We start from the raw sequence: 7500 nt of genomic DNA, 5'->3' as shown, positions 1-7500 counted from the left end.
TGAGGGACGCCTGTGCGGGCGTGGAGAGTCAATGTGGAGTGCTTGTGAGCATGGAGTGTGTTGTAAGGGCGTGTTTCTGCCTGTGCCTTGACCCTAACACTAACCCTAACCCTAGCGCTAACCCTAACCGTAGCCGTCACCCTAACCCTAACCCGAGCCCTAACCCGAACCCTAACCCTAGCCCTAACCCTAACCCAAGCCCTAGCCCTAACCCTAACCCTAAGGCTAACCCTAACCCTAACAGAGCAATTTGAAAGTGTGGCCGGCGTGAGGGGCGCCTGTGCGGGCGTGGAGAGTCAATGTGGAGTGCTTGTGAGCATGGAGTGTGTAGTAAGGGCGTGTTTCTGCCTGTGCCTTGACCCTAACCCTAACCCGAACCCTAACCCTAACCGCGGGTGCGGGGGGGTTGAACAAACACCGGGGAAGCCATTAACCACCAGCGGGGAGTACATTAAGCAGTTGCCCTTAGTCTCAGGAGCAGCGGGGAACAGATTATCCAACAGCCGGGAAAACATTCACCAACTTCGGGGGAAAACATGAACGAAATATCGGGAAGACATTAACCAACGGCAGGCAAAACACTGGGGAAGCCAGGAACCAACAACGGGGAGTACACTAAGCAGCTGCCCTTAGTCTCAGGAGTAGCGGGGAACAGATTAAGCAACAGCCGGGAAAAGATCAACCAACCGCGGGGGAACTCATTAACCAGTTTCCTGGGAACTCATTAACCAGTTTCGTGGGAACTCATTAACCAGTTTCGGGAAAACCTCCACCAAAGGCGGGGAAAGCATCAACCAACGGCGGGGAAGCCTTTGTCCAACAGTGGGGAGCACACTAAGCAGCTGCCCTTAGTCTCAGGAGCAGCGGGGAACAGATTAAGCAACAGCCGGGAAAAGATCAGCCAACCGCGGGGGAACTCATTAACCAGTTTCGTGGGAACTCATTAACCAGTTTCGGGAAAACGTCCACCAAAGGCGGGGAAAACATCAACCAACGGCGGGGAAGCCATTGTCCAACAGGGGGGAGCACATTAAGCAGCTGCCCTTAGTATCAGGAGCAGCGGGGATCAGATTAAGCAACAGCCGGGAAAAGATCAACCAACCGCGGGGGAACTCATTAACCAGTTTCGTGGGAACTCATTAACCAGTTTCGGGAAAACGTCCACCAAAGGCGGGGAAAACATCAACCAACGGCGGGGAAGCCATTGTCCAACAGGGGGCAGTACATTAAGCAGCTGCCCTAAGTATCAGGAGCAGCGGGGATCAGATTAAGCAACAGCCGGGAAAAGATCAGCCAGCCGCGGGGGAACTCATTAACCAGTTTCGTGGGAACTCATTAACCAGTTTCGGGAAAACGTCCACCAAAGGCGGCGAAAACATCAACCAACGGCGGGGAAGCCATTGTCCAACAGGGGGCAGTACATTAAGCAGCTGCCCTAAGTATCAGGAGCAGCGGGGATCAGATTCAGCAACAGCCGGGAAAAGATCAGCCAACCGCGGGGGAACTCATTAACCAGTTTCGTGGGAACTCATTAACCAGTTCCGGGAAAACTTCCACCAAAGGCGGGGAAAACATCAACCAGCGGCGGGGAAGCCATTGCCCAACAGGGGGGAGCACATTAAGCAGCTGCCCTTAGTATCAGGAGCAGCGGGGAACAGATTAAGCAACAGCCGGGAAAAGATCAGCCAACCGCGGGGGAACTCATTAACCAGTTTCGTGGGAACTCATTAACCAGTTTCGGGAAAACATCAACCAAAGGCGGGGAAAGCATCAACCAACGGCGGGGAAGCCATTGTCCAACAGTGGGGAGCACATTAAGCAGCTGACCTTAGTCTCAGGAGCAGCGGGGAACAGATTAAGCAACAGCCGGGAAAAGATCAGGAAACCGCGGGGGAACTCATTAACCAGTTTCGTGGGAACTCATTAACCAGTTTCGGGGGAACTCATTAACCAGTTTCGGGAAAACGTCCACCAAAGGCGGGGAAAACATGAACCAACGGCGGGGAAGCCATTGTCCAACAGGGGGGAGCACATTAAGCAGCTGCCCTTAGTATCAGGAGCAGCGGGGATCAGATTAAGCAACAGCCGGGAAAAGATCAAACAACCGCGGGGGAACTCATTAACCAGTTTCGTGGGAACTCATTAACCAGTTTCGTGGGAACTCATTAACCAGTTTCGGGAAAACATCAACCAAAGGCGGGGAAAACATGAACCAACGGCGGGGAAGCCATTGTCCAACAGGGGGGAGTACATTAAGCAGCTGCCCTTAGTATCAGGAGCGGCGGGGTACAAATGAACCAGCAGCGGGGAAAACAGCTTCGTGGGAACTCATGAACCAGTTCCGTGGGAACTCATTAACCAGTTTCGGGAAAACCTCCACCAAAGGCGGGGAAAACATCAACCAACGGCGGGGAAGCCATTGTCCAACAGGGGGGAGCACATTAAGCAGCTGCCCTTAGTATCAGGAGCAGCGGGGATTAGATTAAGCAACAGCCGGGAAAAGATCAAACAACCGCAGGGGAACTCATTAACCAGTTTCGGGAAAACGTCCACCAAAGGCGGGGAAAACATCAACCAACGGCGGGGAAGCCATTGTCCAACAGGGGGGAGCACATTAAGCAGCTGCCCTTAGTATCAGGAGCAGCGGGGATCAGATTAAGCAACAGCCGGGAAAAGATCAACCAACCGCGGGGGAACTCATTAACCAGTTTCGTGGGAACTCATTAACCAGTTTCGTGGGAACTCATTAACCAGTTTCGGGAAAACGTCCACCAAAGGCGGGGAAAACATCAACCAACGGCGGGGAAGCCATTGTCCAACAGACGGGAGCACATTAAGCAGCTGCCCTTAGTATCAGGAGCAGCGGGGATCAGAGTAAGCAACAGCCGGGAAAAGATCAGCCAACCGCGGGGGAACTCATTAACCAGTTTCGTGGGAACTCATTAACCAGTTTCGGGGGAACTCATTAACCAGTTTCGGGAAAACCTCCACCAAAGGCGGGGAAAACATCAAAAAACGGCGGGGAAGCCATTGTCCAACAGGGGGGGAGCACATTAAGCAGCTGCCCTTAGTATCAGCAGCAGCGGGGATCAGATTAAGCAACAGCCGGGAAAAGATCAACCAACCGCGGGGGAACTCATTAACCAGTTTCGTGGGAACTCATTAACCAGTTTCGGGGGAACTCATTAACCAGTTTCGGGAAAACTTCCACCAAAGGCGGGGAAAACATCAAACAACGGCGGGGAAGCCATTGTCCAACAGGGGGAAGTACATTAAGCAGCTGCCCTTAGTATCAGGAGCAGCGGGGATCAGATTAAGGAACAGCCGGGAAAAGATCAGCCAACCGCGGGGGAACTCATTAACCAGTTTCGTGGGAACTCATTAACCAGTTTCGGGAAAACGTCCAGCAAAGGCGGGGAAAACATGAACCAGCGGCGGGGAAGGCATTGTCCAACAGGGGGGAGCACATTAAGCAGCTGCCCTTCGTATCAGGAGCAGCGGGGATCAGATTAAGGAACAGCCGGGAAAAGATCAGCCAACCGCGGGGGAACTCATTAACCAGTTTCGTGGGAACTCATTAACCAGTTGCGGGAAAACTTCCACCAAAGGCGGGGAAAACATCAACCAGCGGGGGGGAAGCCATTGTCCAACAGGGGGGAGCACATTAAGCAGCTGCCCTTGGTATCAGGAGCGGCGGGGTACAAATGAACCAGCAGCGGGGAAAACAGCTTCGTGGGAACTCATTAACCAGTTTCGTGGGAACTCATTAACCAGTTTCGTGGGAACTCATTAACCAGTTTCGGGAAAACTTCCACCCAAAGGCGGGGAAAGCATCAACCAACGGCGGGGAAGCCATTGTCCAACAGGGGGGAGCACATTAAGCAGCTGCCCTTAGTATCAGGAGCAGCGGGGAACAGATTAAGCAACAGCCGGGAAAAGATCAACCAACCGCGGGGGAACTCATTAACCAGTTTCCTGGGAACTCATTAACCAGTTTCGGGAAAACTTCCACCAAAGGCGGGGAAAGCGTCAACCAGCGGCGGGGAAGCCTTTGTCCAACAGTGGGGAGCACATTAAGCAGCTGCCCTTAGTCTCAGGAGCAGCGGGGTACAAATGAACCAGCAGCGGGGAAAACAACTTCGTGGGAACTCATTAACCAGTTTCGTGGGAACTCATTAACCAGTTTCGGGAAAACATCCACCAGAGGTGGGGAAAGCATCAACCAACGGCGGGGAAGCCATTGTCCAACAGGGGGCAGTACATTAAGCAGCTGCCCTAAGTATCAGGAGCAGCGGGGATCAGATTAAGCAACAGCCGGGAAAAGATCAACCAACCGCGGGGGAACTCATTAACCAGTTTCGTGGGAACTCATTAACCAGTTTCGGGGGAACTCATTAACCAGTTTCGGGAAACCTTCCACCAAAGGCGGGGAAAACATCAACCAGCGGCGGGGAAGCCATTGTCCAACAGGCGGGAGCACATTAAGCAGCTGCCCTTAGTATCAGGAGCAGCGGGGTACAAATGAACCAGCAGCGGGGAAAACAGCTTCGTGGGAACTCATTAACCAGTTTCGGGGGAACTCATTAACCAGTTTCGGCAAAACATCAACCAGAGGCGGGGAAAGCATCAACCAACGGCGGGGAAGCCTTCGTCCAACAGGGGGGAGCACATTAAGCAGCTGCCCTCAGTATCAGGAGCAGCGGGGTGCAAATGAACCAGCAGCGGGGAAAACAACTTCGTGGGAACTCATTAACCAGTTTCGGGGGAACTCATTAACCAGTTTCGGGAAAACATGAACCAAAGGCGGGGAAAACGTGAACCAACTGCGGGGAAGCCATTGTCCAACAGGGGGCAGTACATTAAGCAGCTGCCCTTAGTGTCAGGAGCTGCGGGGATCAGACTAAGCAACAGCCGGGAAAACATTAACCAACTTCGGGGGAACTCATTAACCAATTATTTGATGACCGGTAGGCGGCGCTCTATCGGCTTCGGCGACCGGCGGGTGGCGGTTCGGGGTCGTGGCGACCCGGGGCGAGGCGGCCCGGCCGTTGAAATCGCGAAAAAACGCGTTTTTAAAAAGAACCGTCGGTCCCCATCGGGATGGATTTGACCCCCTCATGCCGCCGTCGGGACCTCTTCGGCGGCATGGCTACCGGAGGTGTTCCCGCCGAGGTGGACACTTGCATTTTCTGGCACGGGGGGTTGGCGGGGTACCTGCAGAATAGCAGGAAGGCGATGGCAATGACATGTGGCAACTCATTAACCAGTTTTGACTTTGCTGCATTGAAGGCGGAAAATCGAAACAGGGCCCCGCTCGAGCCCCCAGGTCTGCCGGGACCGCACCGGGCCGCCGCCCCGACGGCCGTTCGGCCAGAATGGGCTAGTATTTCTCCGGATTTTTGGCCGTTTTTCCGACTTTTTCGGACGTCGGAAAAGCGGCGGCCTGGCCACCGGCCGCGGCCGGGGGTGCCTTCCCCTCGAGCGAGGGCCCGGAATTCACCCGTTTGCAGCCCCGGAGGAGCTCCGCCGGCGGCCGGAATGGTTGAGACCATCGGCCGCGCTGAACGGAGCTCGGGTAACTCATTAACCAAACTGGACTTGGCCCCTGGCGCAGGAGGGGGGGTCCAGGTGAGGGCTGGCAGGCCGTGGCCACCCGGCAGCAGTGATGCACCCGCGATGGCGGTAGTCCTTCCGATTCGGAGGCTCCCTGGCCCCGCAGAGCAAAAATGGGAGCCGCACGGAGCTCTATGAAGTCAGATCCGGTCGGTGGTCGCGGGGCAGGGTGCACGGTTTCCCGCAGAGCTCGGCGGATCCGTCCCGCCGAGGTGGCCACTCGCATTTTCTGGCAGGGGAGTCCCGAGGCTGGTTAACCAGTTACCCCCGGAAGTGGGGATGGAGTTGAGATTGAACCGTTTTGCGGGGCCTCCGGGCCCCTTCCCCGGTAGGACTACCGGGGCACACCCCGCCGAGGTGGCCACTTGCATTTTCTGGCACGGGGGGTTGGCGGGGTACCTGCAGAATAGCAGGAAGGCGATGGCAATGACATGTGGCAACTCATTAACCAGTTTTGAGTTTGCTGCATTGAAGGAGGAAAATCGAAGCAGGGCCCCGCTCGAGCCCCCAGGTCTGCCGGGACCGCACCGGGCCCGCCGCCCCGACGGCCGTTCGGCCAGATTGGGCTAGTATTTCCCCGGATTTTTGGCCGTTTTTCCGACTTTTTCGGCCGTCGGAAAAGCGGCGGCCTGGGCACCGGCCGCGGCCGGGGGTGCCTTCCCCTCGAGCGAGGGCCCGGACCTCACCCGGTTGCAGCCCCGGGTGGGGCTCCGCCGGCGGCCGGAATGGTTGAGACCATCGGCCGCGCTGAACGGAGGTCTGGTAAATCATTAACCAAACTGGACTTAGTCTCTGGCAAGAGAGATGGTCCAGCCGACGGGCACGACCGAGCGCCCGGACCTCACCCGGTTGCAGCCCCGGGTGGGGCTCCGCCGGCGGCCGGAATGGTTGAGACCATCGGCCGCGCTGAACGGAGGTCTGGTAAATCATTAACCAAACTGGACTTAGTCTCTGGCAAGAGAGATGGTCCAGCCGACGGGCACGACCGAGGGCCCGGACCTCACCCGGTTGCAGCCCCGGGTGGAGCTCCGCCGGCGGCCGGAATGGTTGAGACCATCGGCCGCGCTGAACGGAGCTCTGGTAAATCATTAACCAAACTGGACTTAGTCTCTGGCAAGAGAGGTGGTCCAGCCGACGGGCACGACCGAGGGCCCCGGACCTCACCCGGTTGCAGCCCCGGGTGGAGCTCCGCCGGCGGCCGGAATGGTTGAGACCATCGGCCGCGCTGAACGGAGCTCTGGTAAATCATTAACCAAACTGGACTTAGTCTCTGGCAAGAGAGATGGTCCAGCCGACGGGCACGACCGAGGGCCCCGGACCTCACCCGGTTGCAGCCCCGGGTGGAGCTCCGCCGGCGGCCGGAATGGTTGAGACCATCGGCCGCGCTGAACGGAGCTCTGGTAAATCATTAACCAAACTGGACTTAGTCTCTGGCAAGAGAGATGGTCCAGCCGACGGGCACGACCGAGGGCCCCGGACCTCACCCGGTTGCAGCCCCGGGTGGAGCTCCGCCGGCGGCCGGAATGGTTGAGACCATCGGCCGCGCTGAACGGAGCTCTGGTAAATCATTAACCAAACTGGACTTAGTCTCTGGCAAGAGAGATGGTCCAGACGACGGGCACGGTGGCAGAGTCAGCCGAACTTGACTTAGCCTCTGGCCGCAGAGAGGGTCCATCAAACGGGGCACGGTGGGAGATTAAGCCGCACTAGGCTCAGGCTCTGGCCACGGGAGGGTGGCCCAGGTGTGAGCCGGCAGTAAATGGTGAACCAGTGAAAAGCCAGCACCCGAGGGTGCGGTTGTGCTGCCGACTTGGAGGCTCCCTGTGCCCGCAGAGCAAAAATGTGAGCACAGACGGAAGTCTATGAAGTCAGATCCGGTCGGCGGTC

The sequence above is a fragment of the Mustelus asterias genome, chromosome 26 (assembly GCF_964213995.1).
Source record: "Mustelus asterias chromosome 26, sMusAst1.hap1.1, whole genome shotgun sequence".
NCBI classification, from domain to species: domain Eukaryota; kingdom Metazoa; phylum Chordata; class Chondrichthyes; order Carcharhiniformes; family Triakidae; genus Mustelus; species Mustelus asterias.
Note: the sequence above shows the minus strand (reverse complement) of the source record.